Here is a 14,358-nt window from a genome sequence, read left to right as displayed (position 1 = left end):
GCACCTGGGTGGCTCCGTCGGTAAAGCATCTGACTCTTGATTTTGGGCTGGGTCATGATATCACGGTTCATGGGATCGAGTCTCGCTGTCAGAGCAGAGCCTGCTTGAGATTTTCTCTCTCCCTCTTTCTCTGTCCCTCCCCTACTCACGCGTGCGTGTGTGTGTGTGTGTGTGTGCGCATGCACACGCACGGACTGGCTCTCATAAATAAAACATTAAAAAGTATGTGAAATAAAATAAAATCTTAAAAATAAATACATATCGATTTTTTAAAAACTAAGTTTGGAGCTAATTACAAATAAGTCTATTGAAACACTGCTTTCGATCATTATATGGTCACACCCAGAAGACCCTGAAAAGAGAGGCCCCAGCAAGTAGTTTCCACATCATCTGAAACATCTTGCTGCCAAGACTGGCATGGGCTTCCAGGGGGACAGTGGGCTCAGCTGTATTCGGGAGTGGAAAACACCCAGGATTTGCAAGAAATCTGGCCCCCACTCCCTGTGGGTTCTTGGGAAGACCCTTTTCCTTCTCTATAAGGAAGGATCTCTGATGCACTTAATAGCCTCAGAGAATGGGAAAAGCAGTTTGAGGGAATTTTTGAGATACTGCCTTGGGGGTAAAAGAAGGGACTCTGGAAACTGTAATGGTCCACGCCAGTTCTCCTTCCAGGGTGGAGCCCAACTGCACTGTTTCCACACCTTGACCAGGTGTGAAGGGCGGTTTAGGTGGCTCCCTGACCATTTGTGGAATCATTCCTGCTTCCAGGCAGCACGCTACAGGCCGGCCTTCAAAGAAATACCAGAAGCCAAGTATCCTGTCTGTCATCACTTAATAATGCTTGAAGCTTTTCCTATAACAAAAGGGGCAGAAACAACCCTACCTCGCATCGTGGGAGCCCGATAATTCTTCCACCAGCTCTACCTACACTAGAAGGGCTTTCTCTTAACTGTAAGTATTAGATCTGACTAATCGGGACGACCACTGCCTTTGGTAAGTAAAATCGGAATAAAGTGACTGTTTGCAACTTTACTTGGTCACACACGACAATAAGGAGGGACTCGATAGGTTGCAATGATATGTAACTTCCTGTTGTTTTTGGTAAAATAGACAAATGTGTCCCATTTCAAGAAAGTCAACATCATTTTTCTACACATTCTCTTGCGAGGTAGGAATCAAACCACAGAGACAGAAGGGCTGTCTACTTGTTCGTTCCTGGCATCCAGCATGGTGCTTGCCCTTAATACATTTTTGTTGAGTGAATCAATGAATCAGTTAATGAAGTAGGAAACAAAGGAAAGATGGTCTCCTCTCTATTGTGTTAGATGCTGGGGATATGAAGATGTGTAACTCGGGTCCCTCCCCTGGGCAGCTCACCCTGGAGGTGGAGCCAGACCCACAAATAGAGAAAGACTCAAACACGATGTGACTGATTCCTACAGTCATCTTACTGATCGTCCGTACTCCTGTCTTAGTTCCTCCTGAAGTTCCTCCTGTTTCAGGTGCTTATACTCAGTAACACATAATCCCTTACTTTACAACTTCCCAATCTAGTCTGGAAAACCAGCATGAAGCACAGAAAGCACGATACCACATGGAAAGCAAAACAGGAATATGTACACTGCAGAGAGGCAACACCCTGTAATTTAATCACATAGACTCTGGCATTGGACTGCTTGAATTCACAAAGCTGTGTGACCTTGGACAAGATGCTTAGCCTCTCTGGGCTTTAATCATTCCATTTGTAAAATGAGGATAATACGGAGACCTATCTTATAGGCCTTTGATGAGGAATAATTGAGTTAATATCTGTAAAACACTTAGGAAAGTGCCAAGCTCATACTTCGTACCATTATAAACATATGCGAAATAAATCTTTCCTGTCTTCTTTGAATTTTAGACTCTCATTAAGAACTCTCTGACTTTCTCTGTGCATGCCTGAATATTCTCCCCAGATAAGATGCATGACCAAATGCAACTCCAAAGCTGTGGGCTCAGGTTAATAGGGAAGGAGAGGTGAGATTCCTATCTGTGTATGGAAAATAATGAGCATTTGACAGAATGAAAAAAATCCTCAAAGCCAGGATACCTAAACCAGGATTGCAAATCCATTCTAAACAACCACTACGCCCTCCTCCCTGGTTGAGGGAGGACAGACGTTGCTAATCAACCTCAGTATCCTTTCCCACTGAGTCTAGATTCAGGCTCTACATTATTTTCCAAACAGGGCTCCAGGCATTGACTACTAACCAGGGCCTATTGTATCTCTGGCCTAAAACTTATCTTAAGGTTAGCCTCGGGGTTAGTTTCCCCCTGGGAAGACGGGACAGCCTTCCCTTCCAGGCACCCTGCTGCTGAGCCACAGTGGAACTGCCTGCTCCCAGGACTGAAGGCCAGCTCCTGAAATGCCCTGCCAGACCCCACTCCTGAGAGAACACTAATGGAGCTGGTCCTACTCTGCCCTCCCTTGTGTGTCCACGGCCCTCTGTGACCTCAGCTAAGCAAGTTACTTAACTTCTCTGAGTCTCAGAATCTGATTCTTCCTGGGAAAATGGGATCTCTCTCTCTCTCTCTCTCTCTCTCTCTCTCTCTCTCTCTCTCTCTCTCTGCTGGAGTAACAGAGCAGACTCCCAGTAAATGGCACATGCCATATTGCTAAGCCCAGCTCTGTCTTCCCACCAGCCCGTCACGGTGCCTTCATGACTTCATCCCCAGGTCCCAGCATAATATAAAACAGGGCTGGGATGCTCCTGTTTAAGCCACTGTTACCTCCCCCTCCCCCTAACACAAGACTAACTGTCTGTGAACTCAAGGTCACATAGGCTCCAACACTGGGGAAGAGGTGAAGACCAGTTTGGGGGATGGACAGTGAAGGGATTCCCCAAGGTGCATGCAAGGACTCCATCACAGACCCTATTAGGGAACAATGGAGGGGGCACTTTGCTCCCATAAGCGGAGAGGTGTCTTCTCCTGGCGGGGACCAGGGGTGAGACCAGGTGGATGGCATCCCACCTGTCCACCTTCTCCAGCTCCTCTTAATGAGGGGCTGACTTACCTAAGACTTTCCATTTCTGGAGCCACTCTCATTACCTCCTTCCACTGGACCTTGGTATGGAAGACTCAATTACCGCTTCCTGTCCCTTCCTCAAATGGGAGGGTTGTGCCCTGTAAAGCTTAGCCATGGCCTTCTCTCTCTGCCTGCCTCTCCCCTCCACCTCCTCTCTCTGACTCTTTGCCTGCTCTTACCAAGTATGTGAGTGATATCCCCCCACCCTCACAGAGAGGAGCAGGTCCTGCTGTCCTTCTAGAGAAAGCAGCCTGGCACTCTTTAGCCCCCGCTTCTGCTCAAGAACAGCAAATTAGTCAAGGGCTGGCATTTCTGGGTCATCTGTGGGACAGCGTGTGACCTTCCTCTCCTCCCTGTGTCCACTACTTCCTGGACCAGGCCTGCGATTCAACTCCTCCAAATCCAGGGCCCTTCATGTAAAGGCCCTGTCAACATTATAGACTTCTCTTCTGAGAGTTTTACAAGTTAACTGGGAAAATGAAATGAGCCCGGGCGGAAAGTTGCCTTACAAGGGAGCAAATCTGGGCAGAGAGCGGACTGGGCGGTAGCAGTCTCACAGAGTCCGCATTAAACCCTCAGCCAATTTAATGTCTGCATTAAAAACGGATTTGTGTGGAATGTAGTGCTTCTTTTAATTGCTCCAAATAAATATCCTGGGTAATTTTAAGAAAGACTGCCGCAGTAGCTTCCTGAGCAGCAGCACGAGCCATATATTACCAGCAAGTGCTTTGGGGCATTGTTTGCTGAGAAAGGCGTTACATAAATTGAAACTCCTTTTGCTCAGAGCCGAGTCCCGAAAGTTCATGCAGTGAGAAACATTTCTCACCGTGCACAAACTGTGAATTGTATATAAAATTAAATTTTCTGATTAAAATCTGCATTGTTGGACCTCCCGCTGACTGCCACCATTTTGCTGAAATAAGATACTATTTGTGGTAATGGCAGCGCGGGAAACCTGTTATCATTGATTGTAAACTGGCCTCACTCCTACGGCTTAAAAAATCTGGAGAGCTTTATTGTGCAAACATTGCATTTTCCGTACAAATATTACCGAGCAAAGCTTTACCACCGATTCATCAGCTGGGGTGCACGCAGATTACAATCCGACCCATCAGCCCTAAATCTGCTGCACACCCAAGGCTGCAGGTAGGGTTCTGCGAGGTGCAGGATGCTGGCAGGAAAACGAGACAAGCATACACAACCATCTGCTGTTTTTTAATTTAAAAAATATTTTGCTTCACAAGGGCATTATTACTTGAGAGACTAAGGAAGATAAAAGGAAAAGCTGAGGCCTCAGAAGAGTTCAGATTCAACAGCCTGCCCCACACCCCAACCCGTGCCCCAGGGAGCCGCCTAGCACCGCCCCATCCCCTCTCCCCAGACTGCCAACCTCCAAGCCCCCCCACCCCCGGGCCTGAGAATCAGCCTTAGGAAAGTCAGCTACGATTCCTCCCAGCAATGTTGACGGAAGACTCCAAGCTAACAACTCCGTCTGACAAATGCAGAATCTGAAACCAAAACAATGGAGATAATTTTTTTTTCCTAAGAAAATCTGTGTTCAGAATTAGAACCCCAAAGTCTGCCTTTCCATCTTACATTTTCCCCCAGCTTCCAGTTTACAAGTGAACGCTCGCTCTCCAAAAGTCAACATCAGCCAGGCACACATAAATATTTTTTACTGCCTCTTAACCATTAGAATAGATTGTCCCTCTCTTTCATGCGTAAATCACTTTGTTGCTTGGGTGATACAAAATCGCTCTGACTTACAAAGAAAGATGGGGCGGGGGTGGGGAGGGTTGGGGTGGGGGTGGAGAAAGGTTTCACAAAATGATTGCTCCATAGCGGCCTATCTCCTATTTTGACAAATAAAATGAGCCCAAACAAACCAACTTCTTAAGGAACAACCTAGTCTGAATGTAATAAAGCATCTTTTTCTAGAAGAGCGCACTAAGGTTACAGGCAAAGCCAGTGCTGGACGAATAAACTAAGCCACGATGTGCTCTGAGGGAGCAAATGCGAGGCAAGTGGGTTGAGGTGGATGGGTGCTCAAAGACCTGAAGTTCAAAAGCACATACTTCCTGGAAGGCACCTGTGTAAAATGGGTAGGATCACACACACACACACACACACACACACACACACACACCACACCACGTCACGTCACGTCACGTCACGTCACGTCACGTCACATCACATCACATCACATTACATTACAGTGTCCTTTTGCACTTTCTTTGCCCTAAAAGCCAATCCCAGGTATTCATATGCATTAACTAAGCATTCACACCTGTGGGAAAGATATGTGGGGGTAGAAACAGGAAGTTCCCAGTGGGGTACCCGGCCCAATCCCCTGTGTATTGCCTTGCCTATAGAATTTGGGGAAATCACTATGCCGATTTGTGTTTCAATTGCATAATGACTAAATAAATTAAAATAATTTACACATTTATGAATTAGCTATTTTTGAAAATTATTCCACTGGTTTTCTTTTCTAGATTTCTCTTGTGATTTCCAGTCTTTCATAGTTTCCAAAACTCTTAACTAGCCTGAACCTGAGTTTCTTACTTGGATGTAGCTGGGGAGAGGGGGCATAAGTAATCTGTTTTCCCTTTTTCTATTATTACCACCCATACACGTGCCTTCTGTTTGAAAACCAATAATAAAATCAGTTGCAATATTACATTCATTCATTTCGATAATGTCTTGAATTTACCAGGTGCTAGGATCTAGATTTTTTTTTTTTTATGTTTATTTATTTTGAGAGAAAGACAGAGCTCTAGCAGGGGAGGGGCACAGAGAGGGAGACAGAATCTGAAGCAGGCTCCAGGCTCTGAGCTGTCAGCCCAGAGCTGGACATGGGGCTCGAACTAGCACTTAGGAGCCGTGAGATCATGACTTGAGCCGAAGTCGGACACTCAACCAACAGAGCCACCCAGACGCCCCTAGGATCTAGATTTTTAATCCTCTTTCACTCAGGAGTTCTGCCAGCCTGAGGAATACATCAGACGTCCCAACTTTACTGTCTTTTGAACTAAGATTTGAAGAAATCAAAAGAATCTACAATAAGAACTTGCACCTGATGGAGCCTTCTTCTCCCAACTTTACTTTTCTCCTTTGCCCTACCTCCTGCCTCTTTCCCATTAACCAGACATCCTTGGTGTTCTCCTTTCCCCCACAGGGCTCTCTGCCCAAAGGATTCCTTTCCATGGCTCTGTTATCTCCTCTAGTCTTGACCAAAGATGGAATACTTGACCTCCCCATGCCTCTGCCCAAACTTTGCCCACATTTTTGCTCTAGGATTCCATTGATTCTTTTTCTTTTCTTTTTTTAGATTTTATTTTTGAGTAATATCTACACCCAATGTGGGGCTCAAACTCACAACCCCGAGATCAAGAGTTGCATGCTCTACCACCTGAGCCAACCAGGCGCCCCCCTCATTAATTCTTTAAAGTCATTAATTGTTTCTGTAAAAAAAAAAAGTCATTAATAATATTCCACTGACTTTCCACAGTTTGCAGCAAAAAGACATAATGCCTGCCCCTATACAGGACACCAAAAATCAGTGACAGGACAGACATCCAGAAATGACTCAAGATTAAATAGGTTGGACAAGCCAACCATACTCTGTTCACGTGCTCTGGCAAGCACATCCAAAGAGTGGACAAAGCTTGGTAATATGGCAAGAGGGGAAGGGCTGGGGTGAGGAGGAGCTCTAAGGGCCAGTGGTACTGCCACTACCCTTCTCCCCAGAAGACCCTCAAGCCCAGGCATATGCTAAAGGGCTAGACAGTGAAGCCCTGCCTGCCTTGGGGATTACTGGTAGAATCCCTAAAAGGAATAGAAATCTAGGGTCGGTCTCCATCTCAAAGAAGAGGTGGGTCAGGATAGGTATCTGCAATTCTGAAGGTTGGCCACCACCCGGTTCTCTTCCCCATTGGTTCCCCAAAGAGGAAAGGCCAAGTCCCATCCTTCCATGAACCTACTCTTCCTCATCACAGATCACAGAGACACCAGATTTAGTAGATGAATAACCATGGTGGTATCTTTCTCCTTCTCAGCCAAGGGGGAATTGAAATCCCATCATCCACCAGTGAGAAGAAGACCCAGGGGGAATGGATGCCATACTCATCTCCCATCTTCTTTCTCCATTTCCCTCCCTCTCCATGTCTCCATCTTTCTCCAGGTATGGAGTGTCCTCTTTTTATCTTCTGTCTACCTCTTATCCCCTTCCCGAGTTCTAGCTCTTTCTTTTGGGTTGGCTGACACCAGAGGGCAACATAATCTCACCTACTTGTCACTTTTTCATTTCACCAGTAGAGGGAAGAGTTTGAGAGCACCTACAGGAAGTAGGAAGTATGTGGAAATTATTTTGAAATATGGAATTAGCTAGCGCACTAGGACAGCTCTCTCAAAGGCATCTCGTGCCAAGGCATTCTGTTCCCGTTGGTAAATAATCTGTTATAAAACTGTTTAAATGCATATTAACTCACCAGAGCACGACACTGGCAAAATTTCCCTCCAGGCTGTATTTTGCAAAGAGACAACTTTCAAGTGATGTGAGACCTGAGAGTAAACTAGCAGAAGTCATACATTATTCAAGGTAACACTGCTGCTCTATCCCTTACTCACCATTTAGTCTTTTGAGATCTGGCTTTTTTGTTTCAGAAATAATTAGTAAGGCATTTAGCCCCAAATGTCTTGTTTTGAGTCCCCATCATCTCCCCACTCTAGGTGCTTTGAGGGTGCATATGGGCTTATTTGGGCAAGGACTGCTGAGTCCGTCAGAAAAACTGATTATGAACCAAGCAGTAGAGCCCTAGGGCCAACAAGGGCCCAAGCAGGCTCCATCAAACTTGGAAGTCCGTGGAAGGGCTTTGCCACACCCTCCTGGTTCCGCCACACATATTGAGGGATTAGAGAATGTTCCCTTTGAAAAATGTTGGGAAGAAAGAGATTCAGAAACTAAACTGTACCAGTGAACTGACCATTTACCAAATAGTCATCCTGACCAAGTTAACATCAATGCCTTTAAAAAGTAGGCAACGTGGAGCTCAGCGATCTGCTCAGCCACTGTGGTGCTCTCGGTTGTTTGGATCTAATTACCTGGATCTTTTCTGCTTGGTGTCCCCAGCCTTTGAACCATTTCCAAAGCCAGAGCTTTATAGAAAGGGCCATGGAAAACCCCAAGAGTGTGATTCTATCATTCTTTAGGTGGACTTTTGGTCCGAGTTGCTGAATTTATCCTTTGCCTTCATTTCTTCAGCAACACTCTTTCTCTGACCAATTATCTAAAGCAAGAGTTCTCTTTCTGAGGTCCCAAAGTGGACTTGAGTGATTTTATGAGTCTCTGGAAATTATGGGCAAAATTCTGTGTGTATGTACAATTGTGGTGTTTCTGGGGAGAGGAAATATAACTTGAATCAGATTCTCAGAGGGCTCCATGACCTCCGTCTTGTCACTCTGTATATTCATGATGTTCACTAGATTAGGGTTTCCCCAATCAACATGCAAGGATAGGGTGTGCCTGGGTCTACGATCCCCTCAGCCCTCTGGTGGCTGGACAGGGCCAGGAATGGTTGGAACTTCTAAGCTGGTCATCTGCCAAGAGCTTCCCAGTCGCTGTAAAAACATTATTTTCTTGGTGTGCCACAGTGTATAACAAGTTGGGAAGCATTGTATAAACTCTTCAATGTTTTGCTTTCTTTTGTTTTTTTAAGTAAGCTTCATGCCTAATGGGGGACTTGAACTCATGACCCCAAGATCAAGAGTCACATGCTCCACTGACTGAGCCAGCCAGACACCCCTAAATTCTTCACTTTTATCCCATTCTCCATCTTTGCTCTCTACATCTCTTTCCTCATCTCCATGGCCTTAAATTTCCAGAAAGAAGTGTGGCATTGATTTGGCCATCTGTGGTACAATCTGCACTTCAAGTACTCTGACGGGAAAGAAAGTGGTGTTGTAGTTGCCCCTTCCAGAAATGCTCCCTGGCTCCCACATCTGGGAATCTGTCTTGCCGGCCACATGGTAGTAAGTGAGACCAGCTCATATCCCCATTTTCTGGGAGATTCCCTTTGCTGATTCCCTGCATCTGCCCCTTTCCGGTAGAAGCTCTCTCTTGTCCAGAAGAAGCATCTAGAAGAATCTCTATGCCAGATAAATGGCTCCCAGCTTCATTTCAAGTACCCCTCCAAAGTGCTTTCATGCAGACATTCTTTCTTGCATTAAGATCTTACACAGAATCCATGGAGAATCAAATTCAAACTCAGACATAACAAACAGGAGGCAAATTCTCTTGACTCCTGGCTAACACAGAGCACCCTAAAAACAGTTACCTTCAAAGCCCTCCCCTGCCCCGACCCCAAAACACACAAAAGTCCTTATAGCCCATGACCAGATGGGTCATCTGAGATCAATCTCAATACCTAATGCTCAGATCACATCATTTTCCTAGCAACAACTTCATAATTTTGGTAAATTAAGAAGTATTCCATCCACTTAGTTCATTTATTTACTTATTTTTAATGATCTCTATACCCAATGTGGGACTCAAACCCACGACCCCAAGATCAAGAGTTGCATGCTCCCCTGACTGAGCCAGCCAGGTGCCCCAGTGTGCCATCCGTTTAGAGTTAATATATGATTCAGATTTTTATATGAATGACTGCAACAAAATGTCGACAACTGTGCTTCAACTATCCATTTCAAAGTCTTGATCACCTAATTCTTAAATATTCTTCCAGCCCACACCATATTTCTATTAGAGAATAAAACTATTTTTCTCCACTTTACTAGTTCTCCGAGCTGACAGCCCAAGTTGTCGACCACAGTTCTAACATCTTCAAAACTTTCTTTCTTCATCCTTACCTGAACCACCTGATCCTAGGCACATCCCTGACCCATAACTTTCCAGTCAATAGACCATTTCAAAAATACCTTACTTCTGAGGGAAGGAAATTTCTGCTAAGCCATAAAGAACAAGAAGTACATGTTTCTTAAATATATAACTACAGTGCTACCAATTAGGTTTGGCATAAAATAAGGAATGTGAGGTCAAGAATATAGGTATTGTCTCCTTTCAGGGTGGCACTGAGAGTCTCCTAAACCTGTCACTGTCACAAAGCCCCCACCCAGCTCTACAGATTTCACTTTGCTATCCAAGAAAAAACACAGACACACAAAGAAGTCTTTTCTTAACACCTACCACTATTAACTCTAAAATAACAAATTAATTCATCTTAGACTATTTCCAGCTGTAGTTAGAAAGGTCCCCCATCTGGGTGCTCCTAAAAAGCATGACTGTCAGCATCACAGGGCGTTACTGAAGAATATTTATATGAGATGAGCTACTTCCTTCTTAATGAAACTGACAACCAAGCTGAATTCAGGATCACTTTACTTGAAGGGTATAATCTCTGGCAAATCCTTTAAGAAAGCCAACGTATCACTTTTCTGTGTATTTTAGAAATGGGATATACTTGAAAAAATGCCTGGAAACCACTAGCAGTCATCTTAAAACCTACTTTTTCAAGCCAACATCTGGAGTTAACAAAAAACTATGTGATGGGATCCCCAAAATATAGAAAGCACTAGTTTTCTTTTTAGGATAAAATTATGTAGACTTGCAAGTTGCAAAAAAATATTAAATCTTGTTTTTATTTTTATTTTTTAAGTTCATTTATTTATTTTGAGAGAGAGAGAGAGAGCAGGGGAGGGGCAGAGAGAGAGGGAAAGAGAATCCTAAGCAGGTTTTGGACTGACAGCACAAAGCCCAACGTGGGGCTCAAACTCACCACCGACACGATTATGATCTGAGCTGAAATCAAAAGTCAGACACTTAACCAACTGAGCCACCCAGGTGCCCCTAAATCTTGTTTTAAAAATGTTTGCTGAGTTGACAGAAAATGAAATGCTACACTCCTATCTGCAGCCATTATTTTTTTTTTTTTTTTTAACGTTTATTTATTTTGGGGACAGAGAGAGACAGAGCATGAACGGGGGAGGGGCAGAGAGAGAGGGAGACACAGAATCAGAAACAGGCTCCAGGCTCTGAGCCATCAGCCCAGAGCCCGACGCGGGGCTCGAACTCACGGACTGCGAGATCGTGACCTGAGCTGAAGTCGGACGCCCAACCGACTGAGCCACCCAGTCGCCCCTATCTGCAGCCATTATAACAGAGGATTTACTGGTTATTAGTCACTAACCTGAAGTGTGCTCCAGCCTTCGAAGGGAGAAATGAATACAGTTGGGAGTGGGGACATACTGCAGGTATTTGCAGGGTGATTATAAATAAATGAAACATTAGGCACATCTCAAATTCAGCCTCTTAAACCATATACAATGTAGATAGATCATGCTGATTTAACTTGATAGGGATATCCCGATATCCCAAGGACCTCAAATTTGTGCTCAAGGTGCTCAAAGACTTCAGAATTTGCGTGATACTGACGATAAACAGTATTCCTCATTTTGTCAATAGGAGCCACTTGAACTTCATTCATGGTGATGTTTGTTTCCATTTTCTCTTCCTCTTAGTCACTAAAGATGGAATGGCAGTGAAACTTTCCTTTTGTATTTTTTCACATATTCAAGGGTTCAAAGTATGTTTTACTATCTTTTCATTTTCCTTTTGACCAATCTAAAAACTAAAGCTGCTTTCATATTTACTTCTTTTTTTTTTAAAGATTTTGTTTTTTAAGGAATCTCTATACCCAGTGTGGGTCTCAAACTCACAACCCTGAGATCAAGAGTCACAAGCTCTACTGACTGAGCCAGCCAGGCATCCCTCATATATACTTCTGTTTGGCCATCTCTAAGTAAACACACACTTTCCACTTGATGCTAATCTAATATGTTTATCAACACAGGGTTTTCTTTTTTTTTTTTTTTTTTTGATTAATTTTTTTTTAATGTTTATTTATTTTACGGAGACAGAGAGACAGAGTGGGGGAGGTGCAAAGAGAGAGGGAGACACAGAATCCGAAGCAGGCTCCAGGCTCTGACCTGTCAGCACAGAGCCCAACGGGGCTCAAACCCACGAAGCATGGGATCATGACCTGGGCCAAAGTCGGACGCTCAACCAATTGAGCCACCCAGGTGCCCCTTGACACAGGGTTTTCTTTAAGAAACAAAAAAGAAGTAAATATGAAAGCAGCTTTAGTTTTTAGATTGATCAAAAGGAAAATGAAAAGATAGTAAAACATACTTTGAACCCTTGAATACGTGAAAAAATACAAAAGGAAAGCCTCAAGAACATCAATTTGCAAATCCCCAACAGTCTCATAGGGAAGAAGCGATAGGGAAACACGTAATGTAACAGCTATAGCATGAGATCCAGCAATAATGAAGGTCTGCCTGTAACCCTGGCTGATGGCCTTTCATTTTCTGATATGTCCTCTCTCTTAAAATATAAATGCACGGTAAGAAAAATATGTAGAGAAACAATTCCATGTGTGTAATAGCACAGGGCGTTCTGGACGCTGGCATCTCACAACCCCCAGTTATGTCATGCTGTACCAGTGTTGAGTGAGCTGTGTGTCACTTCCTCTTTGAAGCCTCCCTGACCCACACACCCTAAACTCCCCCCTCATACCCCCAATGGACCCTGTACGACCTTCATCATAGCAGCCATCACACTGAACCTGTCTACATCCATTGGCTTTTATATTCATGTCCCTGGAGGTATAACTGACTCAAGAGTGGAAGGAAGTGCCTCCATCACCTGTATCCCCATCAATGGCCACAGCCACTGTGACCGAGAATGTGCTCATAAATGTGGAAAGAACAAACACTTGAGTTTTCTGGAATCCTTGCTGTATTCTCTAAATCCCACTTAGCACATTTAGCCTGGAGCTACTTGGCATCTAGAACAAGGATGAATCAAGCCTTTTCAATTTTCTAGTAAAGCCCCAGGTGGTGAGAAATACAGCTACTAATTCCCAAAGAAGTAGGAGGAAGCCAGAAGTAGAGATGTGTGCATGGGTGCATCCGGACGGAGAGAAGGTGAATGGGAGACAGAGACTCTGAAGAGGTCATGGAGTGAGTGGGAATCGGGCGACCAGGGTGAACCCACACAAGAATTCTGACACAAGTGGAGACACTTCCCCCTTCACATATATTTTACCACAACAAAATTTTAAAAAATCACCCCCCTTCCTGCCATCTCTAAAACCCAACCTCATCCATCCATGCACACCATAGAGAACTCATCCAGGACCCTAACCCCCCAACCCCCATTCTCCCCACCCCCACCCCTACCCCAGCCCTGAACTTGCCTGCCTCACTTGGACCCCTCCCCTCCCTAGCAGCAAGCACAAGCTTGGGGTCAAGCTTGGGGGTCTTCATCCCAGGCTCCCTAGTCCTGGTGGTATTCATCTCCCTAGTGTCCACACCTCGGCTTTTAGTCACTGACCTCACAATGGCTCAGCCTTTGCCTGTCTGGGGCCTGTGCCTGTGCTCAAATGCCAGCGCCCCAAACCCCAGAAGTAAACTTTACACTCTCCCAAGAGGGATAAATGGACAAAGAGAAGCATTCAAAGACCATTTCCAGTCTTCATCTTTAGATACTACTCAAGTAATGTGTTAAATGTGTATTACGAGCCAGGTACTGTGCTAAGCATTTGATTATCTCATTTTAATTCACACCACAACCTAACAAGGGAGTTCTTGTTACCAGTAACCTCATTTTGTAGTGCGGAAGCTGCTTGAGGATGCTAAGTAATTTGCCCAACGTCCCAAAGCCAGAGAGGTACATGTTCAGGATATGAAGCCAGCACCGAGATCGACAGCCTGTGTTCAGCTACAAGGCCATGAGAAATCCTTTATAAGCGTCTGTCTTGGATGACCCCGTCTTGGTTCTCTCCCCCGTTAATATTAAAGTTATTTATTTAGGGAAAGGAAAAATGGTTGCTACAATCTGACCGGTGCTCACAGCAAGCCAGGTGTCAGCTAAAGTTCCCACTGTATGTAAAAACAGCACACACACACAAAAAATCCCATGTGACTGGATCATAATAGCCCGATCTAGGAAATTCTGAGGCCAGAGGTTCAAAACAGACTCTTCTTTGCTCCATTGGCCTGTTAGCTTTAAACCCCAGCATCTACTTCACAATCTTGGGAAAGCCTGTTAGGAGGGTTTCCATTAAAAAGCATCAAATACAATCAAATTCTGGTCTTTCCCAAATACAGATCCGTATGACCAGGCTGTTTCTCCAGCATGCCAGCAGCACCTAAGGTGTTTAATTTGGAATTTGATAGCTGCCTAAATTTCAACATTTCCCGTAGGTGCTGCA

General features: G+C 44.5%; 1 protein-coding gene across 1 annotated transcript in view; it reads left to right on the top strand.

Moving 5' to 3' along the window:
* CLYBL (citramalyl-CoA lyase) overlaps positions 1–1,894 on the top strand; it is a 261,270-nt gene extending 259,376 nt beyond the window's left edge. The window contains exon 9 of the mRNA XM_019443994.2: positions 769–1,894. The gene's annotated coding sequence lies outside the window, so the exon portion shown is untranslated. The remainder of the gene's footprint in view (positions 1–768) is intronic.
* The last annotated feature ends 12,464 nt before the right edge of the window (positions 1,895–14,358 follow it).

This window comes from Panthera pardus, unplaced genomic scaffold (assembly GCF_024362965.1).
Source record: "Panthera pardus isolate Hobbes unplaced genomic scaffold, ASM2436296v1 HiC_scaffold_1, whole genome shotgun sequence".
Taxonomy (NCBI): domain Eukaryota; kingdom Metazoa; phylum Chordata; class Mammalia; order Carnivora; family Felidae; genus Panthera; species Panthera pardus.
The sequence above is the reverse complement of the archived record's forward strand: the minus strand, read 5'-3'. Positions and strand labels throughout refer to the sequence as shown.